Genomic DNA, 13,628 nt, shown 5'->3' on the forward strand with positions numbered 1-13,628 from the left:
TGCGCACCGGCCAATGGCTGCAGGCGGGGTGCGCCTGCGCAGACTCCTGAGGCGGCTTCCGTCCTACCCAGGTAGTTAACAGATCACTCTCTTTGCCCGCCGGAGGCTTTGCGCGCAGGCGCAGTATAGCGCTCTCGGCCGCAGCCCGGGAATTCGGGTCCGCAGCGGTAGGCAAAAAGCTCACCCGGCCGGGCTCTTGGGCCGACTCTATGGGGCCGCGCCTGCTTGGACCAGGCCTGTAGTGGGTCCTTCCGTGCCCTACGCTGCCTCCCATTGTCTCCAACTGAGATAGGGACTGCGCACCTCATTTCGAGATTTCTAAACTCGCTACACTGGCTCAGTTGCTTAGGAGAATAAACTGTTAGCTAGAAGTGTTTTGGGGAAATAAAAGAGACTTCCATCATTATTCATAATATTGGAACGCATATATGCTCTTCTGAACCCTCCTGGATACTGTCCACTCTCCCTCAAAGGGAACTATAAATCACCCAAGAGGTGTAGTAGCCCAAATGTCGAACACTGAAAACGATGTACATGCTGACAGAACCCTTCCCACCCTGAGAGATGCTGACACCTCTCAGGGAGGTACTTTCCATGCAAAGCATAAACATTCGAAGCCAGCAGCACGTAGTCGTGCAGGTAAAGAGTGGAGCAGCCTACACAAGACGACTGTCAGTGCTGAGATCTACCCGGCAGCCTGTTTAACCAAAAACGTCCGACACCTACTCCCCAAATCGCATTCTAAGCAACATAATCGAATGAGTTTTAGAGGAAAGCAGGGCCCAGGCAGTTCATGAACATCATTGAGGCGATGATCAACTGGAAAAGCTCATGCCTTTTCTGAAGAGCGAGCCTCCTCTGAGTTCCAAACTCAAAAGATTTTTGCCATGCAGGAATGTGTCCCCCACCTCCTGCCACTCTATGGTGAGTCCAATTTTTCAAAAGAAGCTGAAATCCAGATTTTTAGAAAAGTGAATCCTCCCCAATTTCAAATATTGGCAACATTTAAAAAAAAAGAATCATTTTGAAAGCCGGCAACATTCAGCCTGTAAGCCACCAATTCTGTACTCTGGATTAAAGGCTGCTTTGGCCATTGGCAGCTCTATGGAAGAAGGGCTTAGGGACAGCCCTCTGATTGGGATGGAGTCTGGGGAGTAGACTTGAAGCTGTAGCTACATATTAACTACATTGCTTTTAATTCATAGATTTACTTAGGAAAGGTTGAAGAAATCTGAATGATATGTGGAGACTAGACAACTATCCCCCCTACCCCAACTACTGTAAGGCATTTGATCAAATTCAGTGAATGCAAACAGTTTGATCGTGTGCCCATTGCTTCTAAACCAGAAATCTATATTATTCCCTAGGGCCCTAGAGAATGTTAAACCTTCAAACACAAGGGCAAGAGATACCTGTGTTGGTGCTGATCCAAAATGGGGAAGTTCATCCTGTGAATCTAAGTCCTTCCTGGCCACCAGAAGGGAAGATCATAGATAAATCAAGTCACTACATGTCTTGTCAGACCTAACCTTGTTTCGGTCACCCCTGTGTGTGAACTGTGTGACTCACATTAATACCTGAATGGTATATTCTCCCTGGAATCCCCTTGAATCCTATATGGCTGAGGAATTAATGAGGTGAGAGGCAGATGTGTAATAAAGTCCACTGCATGATACAGTGGGCCAAGGTGTGCTAGGTCTCTCTCTGTCTAGACCCAGTAAGATGATGCTCTGCTTGGCACCACCCACAGCTTTCTCTAAGTGGAGCATAAGCTTCAGACAACTGACCTATTGAGGGGTTGGTGACTGCCTCTCTGGCCTTCATTTTATTAAGTCTAGCTCTAGTGAGTCTACCACTCTGTCTTGGAAAATATCACTGCACAAAAGAAGAAGGTCCCCACGTGTCCACAGCAGAAATGATAGGGTCAAAGGATGCAGCAAATGAAAATAGTGCACCTATTTTCCCTGCCTTGGCAGCTTTTGTTCAATGTCGTATGCCACCCAAGTGGAAAGAGAAACCAGAGTACAGAAGTACAGAAGATCTAGCTTTTGTCTTGGCTCTGAGATTGATAGTTACTTCATCCCATTTCTTTGGGCATAAGTTTTCTCATTTGAAAAGTGAGAGCATGGGCTCAAATAATCTCTGAATATCCTTCTATTTCTATAATATTTCTATAATTCTGAATCTATTTAATTCCTAAGCAAGAATTCCTGCTCCCAAAATTTTTACTCTCTCATCAGATAAGAACAACTTTATGGCTATCATAATACTACTGTATTAATGGGACCTGTGAAGCCTTAATTATAAGATGCCAAAGTCTACAAAGTTTCCATTCCATTTTTGCTTCTTCTGGTGCCTCCTTTCTAAAGCAAGGTTAAGACAGTGCCGATTCCAAGCTTCAATTTTTAAATGTTATTTGTATTACATAAATGTTCAAGCATACTGGAAAAAACTAGAGAATGAACTCCTTCTATCCCTCATCCATATTTAACATATTAACATTTTGTCAAATGTTTTAAATCTATTTTTTCTTTGTTGTTTTGTACAGCTTTAGGGTTTCTGAATAAGCTATTCAGACAATATCCACAGTTCCCACAGTCTGGGCAGAATTATTTTCTAAGAAGTTTTGATTTGACATCCTATACGTTTCTAAAAACTTGAGCTATCTCATGTTTATCCGTTTCTTCCTTGAAAAACTATGAATTTTTCCCTGGGTTCTCTATTTTCTCAAAAGTTCTTGACTGGTAAATGTTAGGGTGTATAAAATCTGGGAGACTCCTGACATCTTATAAATAAAGAATGATTAGTCTCCCAGTGAGACTCCCATAGGCCATCTATACAGATTATTTCATAGTGTCTGAAAAATCTACTGCACAATCAAAAGGGCTTCAGATCCATTAATTCACACATTTATCAAACATTTACTGGCACCTACTTTGTTCCAGGCTCTGTGCTTACAGCGCAGGGCAGACAGTGATGGAGAAACACATTCTGTTATTATCAAGGTTAGAGATGGATTTGCAAACAGTCAGTTGCCATTCAGGATAATTATTTCAACAAAGTTTTTACATACAAAGTCAATGTTGAAGAACAGTTCTACTTCACAGTGAGATCAAGAGAATAGAGAGAGAAAGGGCTGTTGAAGGGGTTTCTTGAGGAGCAATTTGTTATGGTGTTCAGTTCCCACTCCCTTCCCACCCAGAGGGAGAGTTAGTGCTGGTGCTGCATCCTTATCCTCGAGCCCAGAGAGGGGCTTCTGTGGGACCAGAGAGGTTGGCAATTGTTTCCCATCGTTGTAAAACACAGAGAACTATACCAGCACTTGCCTATAATTTAAAGGCAGTAGCCACAAAGCAGAGGTGGATGCTTTGGGATCCCAGAACTCCCAGATCCGATAGGGATGACGAATGGATAAATGTTTCCTAGGACCAGATGTGGGCCATATAGAAGACAGTCAGCATGGTGTTGCCTTTGGTTTATTCAAAAGGACTGTCTAGAGGTGTGGAGGGATCCAGTGACCAGAAACTAGAGATGAACAAATATAGGAATCCTAGAATACACAGAGGTTGTCACAGGCAACCACCTGAATCTGTTTAGGCCAAAAGGACTGAAGTGAGAGGTCTCTGATGATAGGATCTCCAAAGAACCTTTAAAAGCACCCTACAAGAAAAAGTCAACTTACATCATCTGCCAGACCCAGGCAGTACAGATCTATCATATGTCCTCAGGGCACCTAGGACACTTTTACACAGCAGGTCAAACAGCAGTTAGCTAGTGGGGGGAGGAGATAAGTTAAAGAAAAAGATGAAGGCAGGCAGCCACCAGCTACAAGAGGCCTTATGTGAGGGAGGGGGAGGAGGAGAAGTCTTAAACTAGTGCCTTAGAATGAGGACTGAAGTATTTGATTACCATCTTGGACTGGAAACATTCTAATTACCAAATCAAGACTCTCTTTCTTGACTTAGAATGACACACTTAAAGGATTGTCAGTTACCAAAGAATGAAACAAAAAGTCAGGGAATCTGCCTAATTTTCCACTCAGGGAAAATTATAGGGGAAGATCATCCCCTCCATATATCTCTATATCTCTATATCTATCTATCTATCTATCTATCTATCTATCTATCTATCTATCTACCTATCTATCATCCCCTCCATATCTATCTATGTATCTATCTATGTATCTATGTATCTATGTATCTATCTATCTATCTATCTCCGTACCCAGCATGGAGCCTAATGCAGGGCTTGAACTCATGATCCTGAGATCAAGACCTAAGCTGGAATCAAGAGTTGGACACTTAACTGACTGAGCCACCCAGGTTCCCTGCCCCTGGGAAATTTTAAAAGATGGTAAAAGCCAAAAACTAAAATGGTATTTTGATTACATCCCATGAATTTTGCATTCGACATTCCAGTCCCATGTCTATACATTTTAGTTTGTTATTTGAGATCATCATGCTTTGATATAAGTGAGTTGTTTTTTGCTTGTTTTAAATATGTTGTGTCTCTCATAAGACTTTAAGGTCATTATTTTTTCTTCTCTCCTCTGCTAATTTCAGTTCTGCTCTCAAGAAGTGTTCATTAGACAGTGCTGACTGACAGTACAGCTAGTGTTCCTATTTTCAGACCTTGGCACGGACCTGAACTAGAAATTTGATAATGCTGGTTCGCTTGTAATGATTGCTGCCATTACTGTTCAACATGTATTAGTGTCCAGGATCCGGGTAGATGCCATTGAGGTGTCCCAGCTTACAGATCTGGGTGTCTTGCTTTTTGAGCTTTGTGGCTACCTCACAGCCACAGGCTTTTGTGAAACTCCTTTTTTGGAGTGAAAAACTCCTATCTTCACCTGCTGGTTCCAAACCCTTTCCTGATTTTGAGTGCAACCCTCTAGAGTGACCAGGTACTAGAGAAGAGGAATTCTGTCTTGCAACCTCTGTAAGTGGTAACCTGAAGCCTTTCCCAACAGTTCTCTGGCTTCTGGCCAGAACTTATCAATTACTTTTCTGTCTAAAAAGCACTCATCTTTCTTCTGGGGCCACTTAGCTAATGTTGATGCAAAGTTTTCCTGACACCCGTCCTAGAGAAAGGTGACTTAAGAAGTGTTTCCTTCCAAATGAACTCTTCTCTGGTCACCAAAGAGGGGGGGAAAGAACCAAAAGGAGGTTTGTGATACCCTAAGAGTGAAATAGAGAGAGGGGATCAGTCAAAATTAACAAAGTAGGATGAAAAAATAAGATCTAAGTGTAAGACTAGTTAGGAAAATTAGCTTTGCTTCATTAATATAATAGTGTATTTTCTCTCTACTTTGAATTTCTTCAATTTTTAGGGTTATTGTTTATTGCCTGTCCCTTATTAGAAACAACATAATATGCAAACACTGTAGGGACCAAGTTTCCAGTTCTGATATTAGTTCTAGTAACTTTGCCTGTCTAAGCAAGTTCCATTATCTAAGCACCAATTTACTGATATGTACAACCTGATGAGAGTAACAACACTTACCCCAAGAGTTAGTTTCACAAAACTTAGATCACATTGGTGAAAACTGGTTTTGTAAGCTATATAAATGTTGGTTCTTACCTATGTCATCTTTGTAATATTTTGTATTTGTCTGGTCCTCCCAGTTACACCATAAGCACCTCGAAGGCAGAGATTTCGATTTCCGCACTCACCCTCCCTCCCCCATAGCACAGTCCCAAACACACAGTAGGTATTGGATACATGCAAATGGAATTGAACTAAAGTGAACCGACCTCCCAAACAGGAATAGTGGAATGCCTCTAGGTACTGGTCCTTGACCCTGACAAAGAAGTGAGAAGTTACATTTAAAAGGAAATTTGAAAAGGAGCTTTGGAAATAGAGCAAAGGAAAAGAAAAAAAGTTCAGAGAAATATAAGCCTTGTGAAGCTTTTTCTACACTTAAACTTTGTCCTAGAGAAAGTAGTTCAGCAGAGAAAAGAACAGTATTAGTGTGCAGCAGGGGTAGTCTCCCAAGATGTGTCATCAGGATTAAACAAGGACTTCTTTCAGAAACTGCTCAAAGGCAGACACGCTCCCAATATTCAAACTCTATTCCTTTTCTTTTTCCTTTTAACTTTCGCCAAGGCTCATGGAAATCTATGAATCGCCACTTCTTGAAAGTTAGCTTTTCGTCAATATTTTATTATTTTTCAGCCTTTAGGTTACCAATATTTTCCAAAATCAGAATAATTTTAAAACATTTTGAGACTTTGTAGAGAAAGAATGCCTAAAGGATTTTTTGGGGGGGAATGCAGTAAAAATACAAATAACAATGTTAATAATAGTATTTAAATTACATGTACATAGATACTGTTTTTCCTAGAACGTGGGCAGTTACAGCTAAATCACCTCGCAAACCAAGGCTGAAATAGACAAACTCTAGCAGGAGGGATTTCAATATTGTTCAAGGAAGGGAAATTAACAGAAGAAATGCTCACTTTTCTGGTACCACTGGGTGGTCTAGACTGATGTGGAGAGTTCTACTAGCAAGGAATGACTGGATTCTCTGAATCAATTTCAGGGACTTGAAGCCATCTAACTGTTAATTTGAGAATTTTGTGCTCTCTTGAGGCCCATGCTATTTTTAGCAGGAGAAAGTCTCCCCCTAGAGGGGAAACAGAGAATTTGTTCCTCAGGCTTCTTGCTCAGAATTCAGTAACTTGTTCTTTGTTCGTTCACTCATCATTAATCCATTCATTCAGTAAATATTTATTAAATTCTGTTACTGTGCTGTTCCTTATGATAGATGCTGAAGATACAGCTGAAAATAAGATCAACATGGTCCCTGCCTCCAGGAAAATTGTAGTTAGTGTCAGAAATAAACATTAGGTAAAGAATCACAAAAATAATCACAGTAGTGATAAGTTCTATAAAGGAAAGGTATGAAGGATAATACGACCATTCAATAGAGAGCCTCAATAAGACTGGGAGGTAAAGGAAAACTGCCCTGAGCACGGATTTGGAAAACGAATAGATATAACCAGATCAAAGCTGTCTATCAGAGGTGTGGGGAGTGGGCCCTCCAGCAAATGGTCAAGAGTACTCGAAGACTCTTGGAGGGAAGAGGCTTAGGAAGTTGGAAGAAGAGTATGAGGCCAGAATGATAAGGAAGCAAAGGGCACAAGTTAAGGCTGGAAAGGTATAGATGCTCCAGATCAGCCAGGGTCTTCGTGGACATATTAAGGATTCTAAACTTTATTCCAAAAGAAGAAGAAGCTATTGATAGGTTTTATACAAGTGACACAATCACATCTGTGTTTTTGAAGGATCACTTTGACTTTCTGATGAATGGATTATAGAAGGAGCAGAGTAAAGATTTAAATAGGAAAGATAGCAATTAAGGGATCTAGGCAAGAAGAGATAGGGACTTGGACTAGGGTGGTGGCCACATAAAGGGAAAGAAGTGAGTGAATTTGAAATATTTTAGGTCAGAATTGATAGGGCTTAGTGACTGACTACAAACTGAAGATGAGGGGGTATAGTTTGCTAATAATGACTCTTAGATTTTTCCTGTATGCTCCTAGATGAATTACAAAGGTAAGAACTTGAGAGGAAGCGCACGTGCGTGCGTGTGTGTGTTGGGGGGGGAATCTGATCAAAGATCCGTTTTTAAAATATTTATTAAGGCTCGTACTAAATGTCAGGCATTGTGGTTGGCACTAGACACTGGAAATTAAAAAGTGGAGGCAATACAGGATTCCTGTCCATAAGAAACTTTTGACTAATGGAAGGTAATGATAACATTAATGAGTTATTTCAATATTATTCAGCTATGCAGGAATAAATGTCATCCAGTAGAAGCCCAGAAAAGAGACAACTTAGCACAAACTGGGGGCTCAGAGAAAAATTTTTAAAGAAGATGATAACTGAACAAAAACTTGAAGGATTAGAAAAAGTAAATAAGGTAAAGAAAGGTGGAAGTTTTTTTCTTCAGGAAAAAGAAGGAATAGATTACTTAGACCAGCCATCTGCTGAAAAAAATTAAAATATTGAATAGAATATTTTTTAAAAATCTCCCTAAAAATTATCCAAGATGTTTCAAATAGGTTTCTTTAAAGACAACTTCAAAAAGCCTTTAATGAGGGGCGCCTGGGTGGTGCAGTCGTTAAGCGTCTGCCTTCAGCTCAGGGCGTGATCCCCGTGCTCTGGGATCGAGCCCCACATCAGGCTCCTCCGCTATGAGCCTGCTTCTTCCTCTCCCACTCCCCCTGCTTGCGTTCCCTCTCTCGCTGGCTGTCTCTGTCAAATAAATAAATAAAATCTTTAAAAAAAAGTCTTTAATGAAATAAATACAACCTTGAAACCAAAATCTGATAAAGATTGTACAAAAGAGAAAGCTACAGATGAATCTCATTCACGAATATCAATGCAAAAATCCCAAATAAAATATTAGCAAATAGAATCAAACAACATGATATGTCATGACCAAGTGAAAATTGCTTTAGGAATTTAAAGATGGTTCAATGTTAGAAAATACATTAATATATTTATTAATATTATTATATATAAGAAGAAAGGTCTTGCAATTATCTCCATAGATTCTGGAAAAATATCTAAGAAGATTCAAGATGTATTCCTAATAAAAATAATTTTCAAAAGAGGGATAGAAGAGTATTTTCCTAATATCATAAAGCATCTTGCTTACCAATATCTTACTATTTTTATGGGAAAACACTGGAGGCATTCTTGCTAATGTCTGAAACAAAACAATGATGTCCACTCTATTACTATAATATCTAACATGGTGTTGGAGGTATTTGCCACAGCACTGATACAGAGAAAGCAATTAGATGTATGAGAATTGTAGAAAATATAATCATGTGTCTAGAAAATGAAAGTAAAGCAATGGGAAAACGACTGAAAATAAAAAGATAATTCAGTAAGGTAGAAGGATATAAAAGCAATTGACAGAAGTCAGAAGGCTTCATACATACAGGAAAACTTTATAATACTTCCCCAAAACACAAAAGTAAACTTGAACAGATGGAAGACATACCTTAAGTTAATTTGTAAATTTAATATAATTTCTATAAAAATTCTAACAAGTTTTTTGTTTGTTTTTTAGTTAAATTGATTTTTTTTTTTCAGTTTGTATTTTTTATTTGAGAGAGAGAGAACGCTCTCTCACCAGCTGAGGGGATGGGCAGAGGCAGACTCCCCACTGAGCAGGGAGCCCAAAGCAGGCTCCACACAGGGCTCAATCCCAGGACCCAGGACCCTGAAGGGAGATGCTTAACCAACTGAGCCACTCAGGCGCCCCTAGATAAATTGATTCTTAAGTTCATATCGAAAAAACGAAACAAGACTTTCCAGGAAAAACCCTGAAAAGAAGAGCAATGGGGAGGGGCCAGTCTTACCAAACATTTAAAATACTATAAAGCCTTCACAATTAAAAGTGTATAACTGGTACATGACTAGATAGTTACACTAATGAAACATAATAGGAATCCAGTAGATAATTTAATATATGATAAAGATATTGCAAAACAATGAAGAAATGGACTTTTAATAAAGGTTGCTGAGACAACTGGGTACCATTTGAACATAGGTAAGATTGGATTCATAGCTTATACTGCACACCATGATAAACTCTGCATGGATTAGTTAATTAAACATAACAAAAATGGAAACCCTAAAAATAAAAAAGAAAACATGGGTAGATTTCTGTATAATCATCACACATGGGAGTGGTGAGGAAAGCATTTCTGTGACTTGAAATCTAGAATCAATAAAAGACAACTTCTATTACATAAACATTTTTTGAAATTGCATGACCCAGATACCACAACTAAGGCCAAAGACAAATGATTCACTGGACAAAATATTTGCGACTTAAACCACAGGAAAAAGTTAATCTCCTTAATATAAAAAGAGAGCCTAGAAATAAAAAGATAAATTCAGTGGAAAAATGAGTATAAGACATAAACATAGTTAAAAATTCATGCCCTTAAAGTAGTAAAACATACTCAACTCGTTAAAAATGAAACCAAAAAAAGAAGCAAATTACATTACATTGAGATAGCATTTCTTACTGTGTTGGCAAAAATCCAAAAGTTTGAGAGCACATTGTTGCCAAAGGTCTGGTAAAAGAGATATACTGATAAGGACCAGTGGAAGTTTAAAATGATATAGCCCTCAAGGAGGGAAATTTGGTGCTATCTAGCAAAATTACAGATAGAGGCAGTCACCTTTAACCCAGTAAGAACATTTTCTAGGAATCTATCCTAAAAGTACATTTGCACAAATTCAGAATGATATATGCACAAGGTTATTCAATGTGGCATTATTTTTAATGGCAAAAGACTATAAATATCCCAAATGCCATTAAGAGAGAGGAACTGAATAGTTAAATAAATTATAGTACACAGTGGATGTAGTCATACAGACATAGGAATATTTCTTTGCATTGCTATAGAATGATTGTCATAATAATATTATGTGAGGCAAGGTGCAGAGCAGTGTATGTGGTAGCTACTTTTTGTACAAAATTAGACATTAAAGAATAATCCAGAAACTAATAAAAATGGTTATTTGTAGGAGGTGGGGATGGGGAACAAGGATCAGTGGGTAGGATTGGAAGAGAGTCCTCTAAGTATACCTTTTTTTGTAGTTTTAACTTTAGAATCATGTAAACTATTTTACATTTTGAAAAAGTAAATTAAATCAAAAAGAGAAAAAAAGAGCTGTCCCTAAAATTGAAAACAAATTAAATAAACCTAAACGTGTGATTGGTAACACACCCCCCCCCCAAAAAAAAAGATTTATTTCACATGACTTTTGAACACAGGACTTTGTCATTTCTTAGTGGGATATATCCTAATAACAAAACAAACTTTTACGAAGAATCTTAAACTTCATTCTGTAGTTTTATTGTTAATACCAATACTGGTATTGTGAAACATTTTATGTATATTATAGGATAAAGCAAATAAGTTCAGTGTAAGAAGTGATAAAAATGTAAAATCAAATAAGTGAAAAATCAAGTGTTCAAATTAAATATGCAAGCTAGAGGTATTCTGAAGAAGGCAATCATCTCACTGAAGAATATGAACAAGCTGAATGATGTGGAGCTATGGATGAATCTTTGAATGAGGAATCATAGAAGACTGTTCTTCAGTGCCCAAGGCTGATGATTCCCCAGACAACTTCTGTGAAGCTGATGACATATAATATCCTGATACTGAATATGTAAATTGTTCTTAATTCTTGAACATTACACAGTTAAAAGGGACCAGATGCTTAGAAGATAGGGGATATCATCATCTATGACGAAAACTGTTTCAAGTCACAATTTAAAACCTTTAAATATTTTAGCTTCTGTTCAAGGGAAGTGTGAAGAGAACATTTTTCACAGATGGTCTCCATGTACAAAAAAGGGGAGGCGGCATTTAACAAACTATTCTCTGGACAGCCTGCAAGCATTAATGTGCCTCTGAGTAAAAGATAGTCTTCACACTATACCTGTTTGGAAAAGAAATGAGGATGTGCATTACAGAATTTCACCAGCGCGTTTGATGGCATTTTCAAGAACTTGTATTTTCTCTACTTAAAAGAATTAAGGCCTTTATCTAAAGTGCTACCATTCTCTGAGCACCCAGATTTTCAAGTGTTTAGTGAAAATGAAGTTTAAGATTCAGAAGACAATGTTACTCTTGGAAATACTTCATAAAGTTAAGTAATTTCTCTTACATTTTTATAAGAATTATTATTACTTTTTGCTTGGAATAAAAAAAGAAGCTAACTAAAGGCAGACTTTAGGCTGCATTATAGAAATGTTTAAAAAATTATGGGTTGTATTTGTTGGTTTAAATGTCAACTGTGGGAAAATATTCAGATTCAGGGTTTGGGTACTGCTTTGAAGGCCTTTTATTCAGAGAAATTGATAGCAAATATAGCAGAAAGTGGGCCCACTTAGAATTCCATCTAACCAGACAAGAAATAGTATCATTGTTTATTGTAATTGAAAGAATTTCTACAAGTGTGAAAGAAATGGAAAGCTTCAGGACCTTGTTGCAAAATATTCATTAAAGAAATGAGTTGAGGGGTGTCTGGGTGGCTCAGTCTGTTAGGCATCTGCCTTCAGCCCAGGTTATGATCTCGGGGTCCTGGGATTGAGCCCCGCATCGGGCTCCCTGCTCAGTGGGGAATCTGCTCCTCTCTCTCCCTCCCCCCCATGCTCTGTCTGTCTGTCTCTCATAAATAAATAAATAAATAAATAAATAAATAAATAAATAAATAAAATCTTTAAAAAGAAGAAAAAAAATGAGTTTAAATGTACCTGTCTCTGGACATGTCCATGGAGGCCAAAGAGTGGAATAGTAAGACAGTTTGAAGTCAAACCTCTTACATAAAGTCACTTCTTATTAAAGGAGAATTATATTGTTTAAGTAAATAGTTTTATTCTGTGACTTATTGAATTTAAATATGTAAAATATTATTGTGAGTCAAGTAATATCTTGATAACATGGCACAAATTTTAAAGTTTAATACTGAACAAAATCATGATTATCAAATTTAAAATATTTTTAAATTTTCACAGGAGGAAAGATAGCAAATTATAGACTGTAGAAGAAAAGATTAGAGAACTTGAAGACCTAGAAATAGGAACTTGTAAAAATGAAGTACAGAGAGAAAAAAGGCTGAAAAAGAAAGGATCAGGGCTAAAATGATCTATGAAATATACCCAGCAGCTTAACACACATGCAACTGAAGTTTCAGGAGTTGGGAAGCTAAAAATATATTCAAAAATAAGTGGCTAAAAAATTTCCAAATTTGAAGCTCATGAAATCTAGGCAGAATAAACAAAGAAAACATGCCAAGGCATGTCCTAATCAAACTGCTAAAATCCAAGGGTAAAAAAAAAAAATTTCTAAAAGTAGCCAGATAAAAAAGACGTATTACACATAGAGCAAGGATTGGCAAACTATGGCCCATGGGACAATGGCCCACCGGCTTGTTTAGGTAAATCAAGTTAGTTGGAACACAGCCCCACTCATTTATGTATTAGCTAGGGCTGCCTAGTGCTCCATTGGCAGAGTTGAGTAGTTGCAACAGTCTAAAAGGCTTTTATGGTTTGCAAAGCCTAGAAGATTTATTATCTGGCCCTTTCCAGAAAACTTTACCATTCTGTTATAGAGGAACAAAGAAAATAATGCCAGCAGATTTCTTATAAAAGCTATGCAAGGCAGAAGACAAGGTCAACCCAGAAGTTTTTGCTTAGCAAAAATATCTTTCAAAAACAAAGGGAAAATAAAGACTATTTTAAACAAACAAAAGACGAAATGTTAAAAGGAAGCTCTTCAGGCAGAAGAAAAAAAAACATGAAAATTTGGATCAACACAAAGGAATAGTGAGTGTGAGAAGTGGTAAAATGTAGATAAAATATAAAAATATTTTTCCTACGTATTAGTCTCTTGAAAAGATAAACAACTAAAGTAAAAATAAAAAAAACGCACTTGAGATTTTAGCATATGTAGAAGTAATATATACCATAACAAAAACACAAAGGATTTAAGGGAGGAAATGAAAAATGTTACACTATTTGAAAGTGGGCTGTGATAAACTGAAGTGTATATTATAAACTCTCTAGCTCCACTGTCCAATAC

The 13,628-nt window shown here is 37.7% G+C and overlaps 1 pseudogene; it reads left to right on the plus strand.

The window, feature by feature from the left end:
- The first annotated feature begins 7,882 nt into the window (after positions 1–7,882).
- Positions 7,883–12,075, plus strand: LOC103675598 (annotated as a pseudogene).
- The last annotated feature ends 1,553 nt before the right edge of the window (positions 12,076–13,628 follow it).

This window comes from Ursus maritimus, unplaced genomic scaffold (genome assembly GCF_017311325.1).
Source record: "Ursus maritimus isolate PB19 unplaced genomic scaffold, ASM1731132v1 scaffold_26, whole genome shotgun sequence".
In the NCBI taxonomy this organism is placed as follows: Eukaryota; Metazoa; Chordata; class Mammalia; order Carnivora; family Ursidae; genus Ursus; species Ursus maritimus.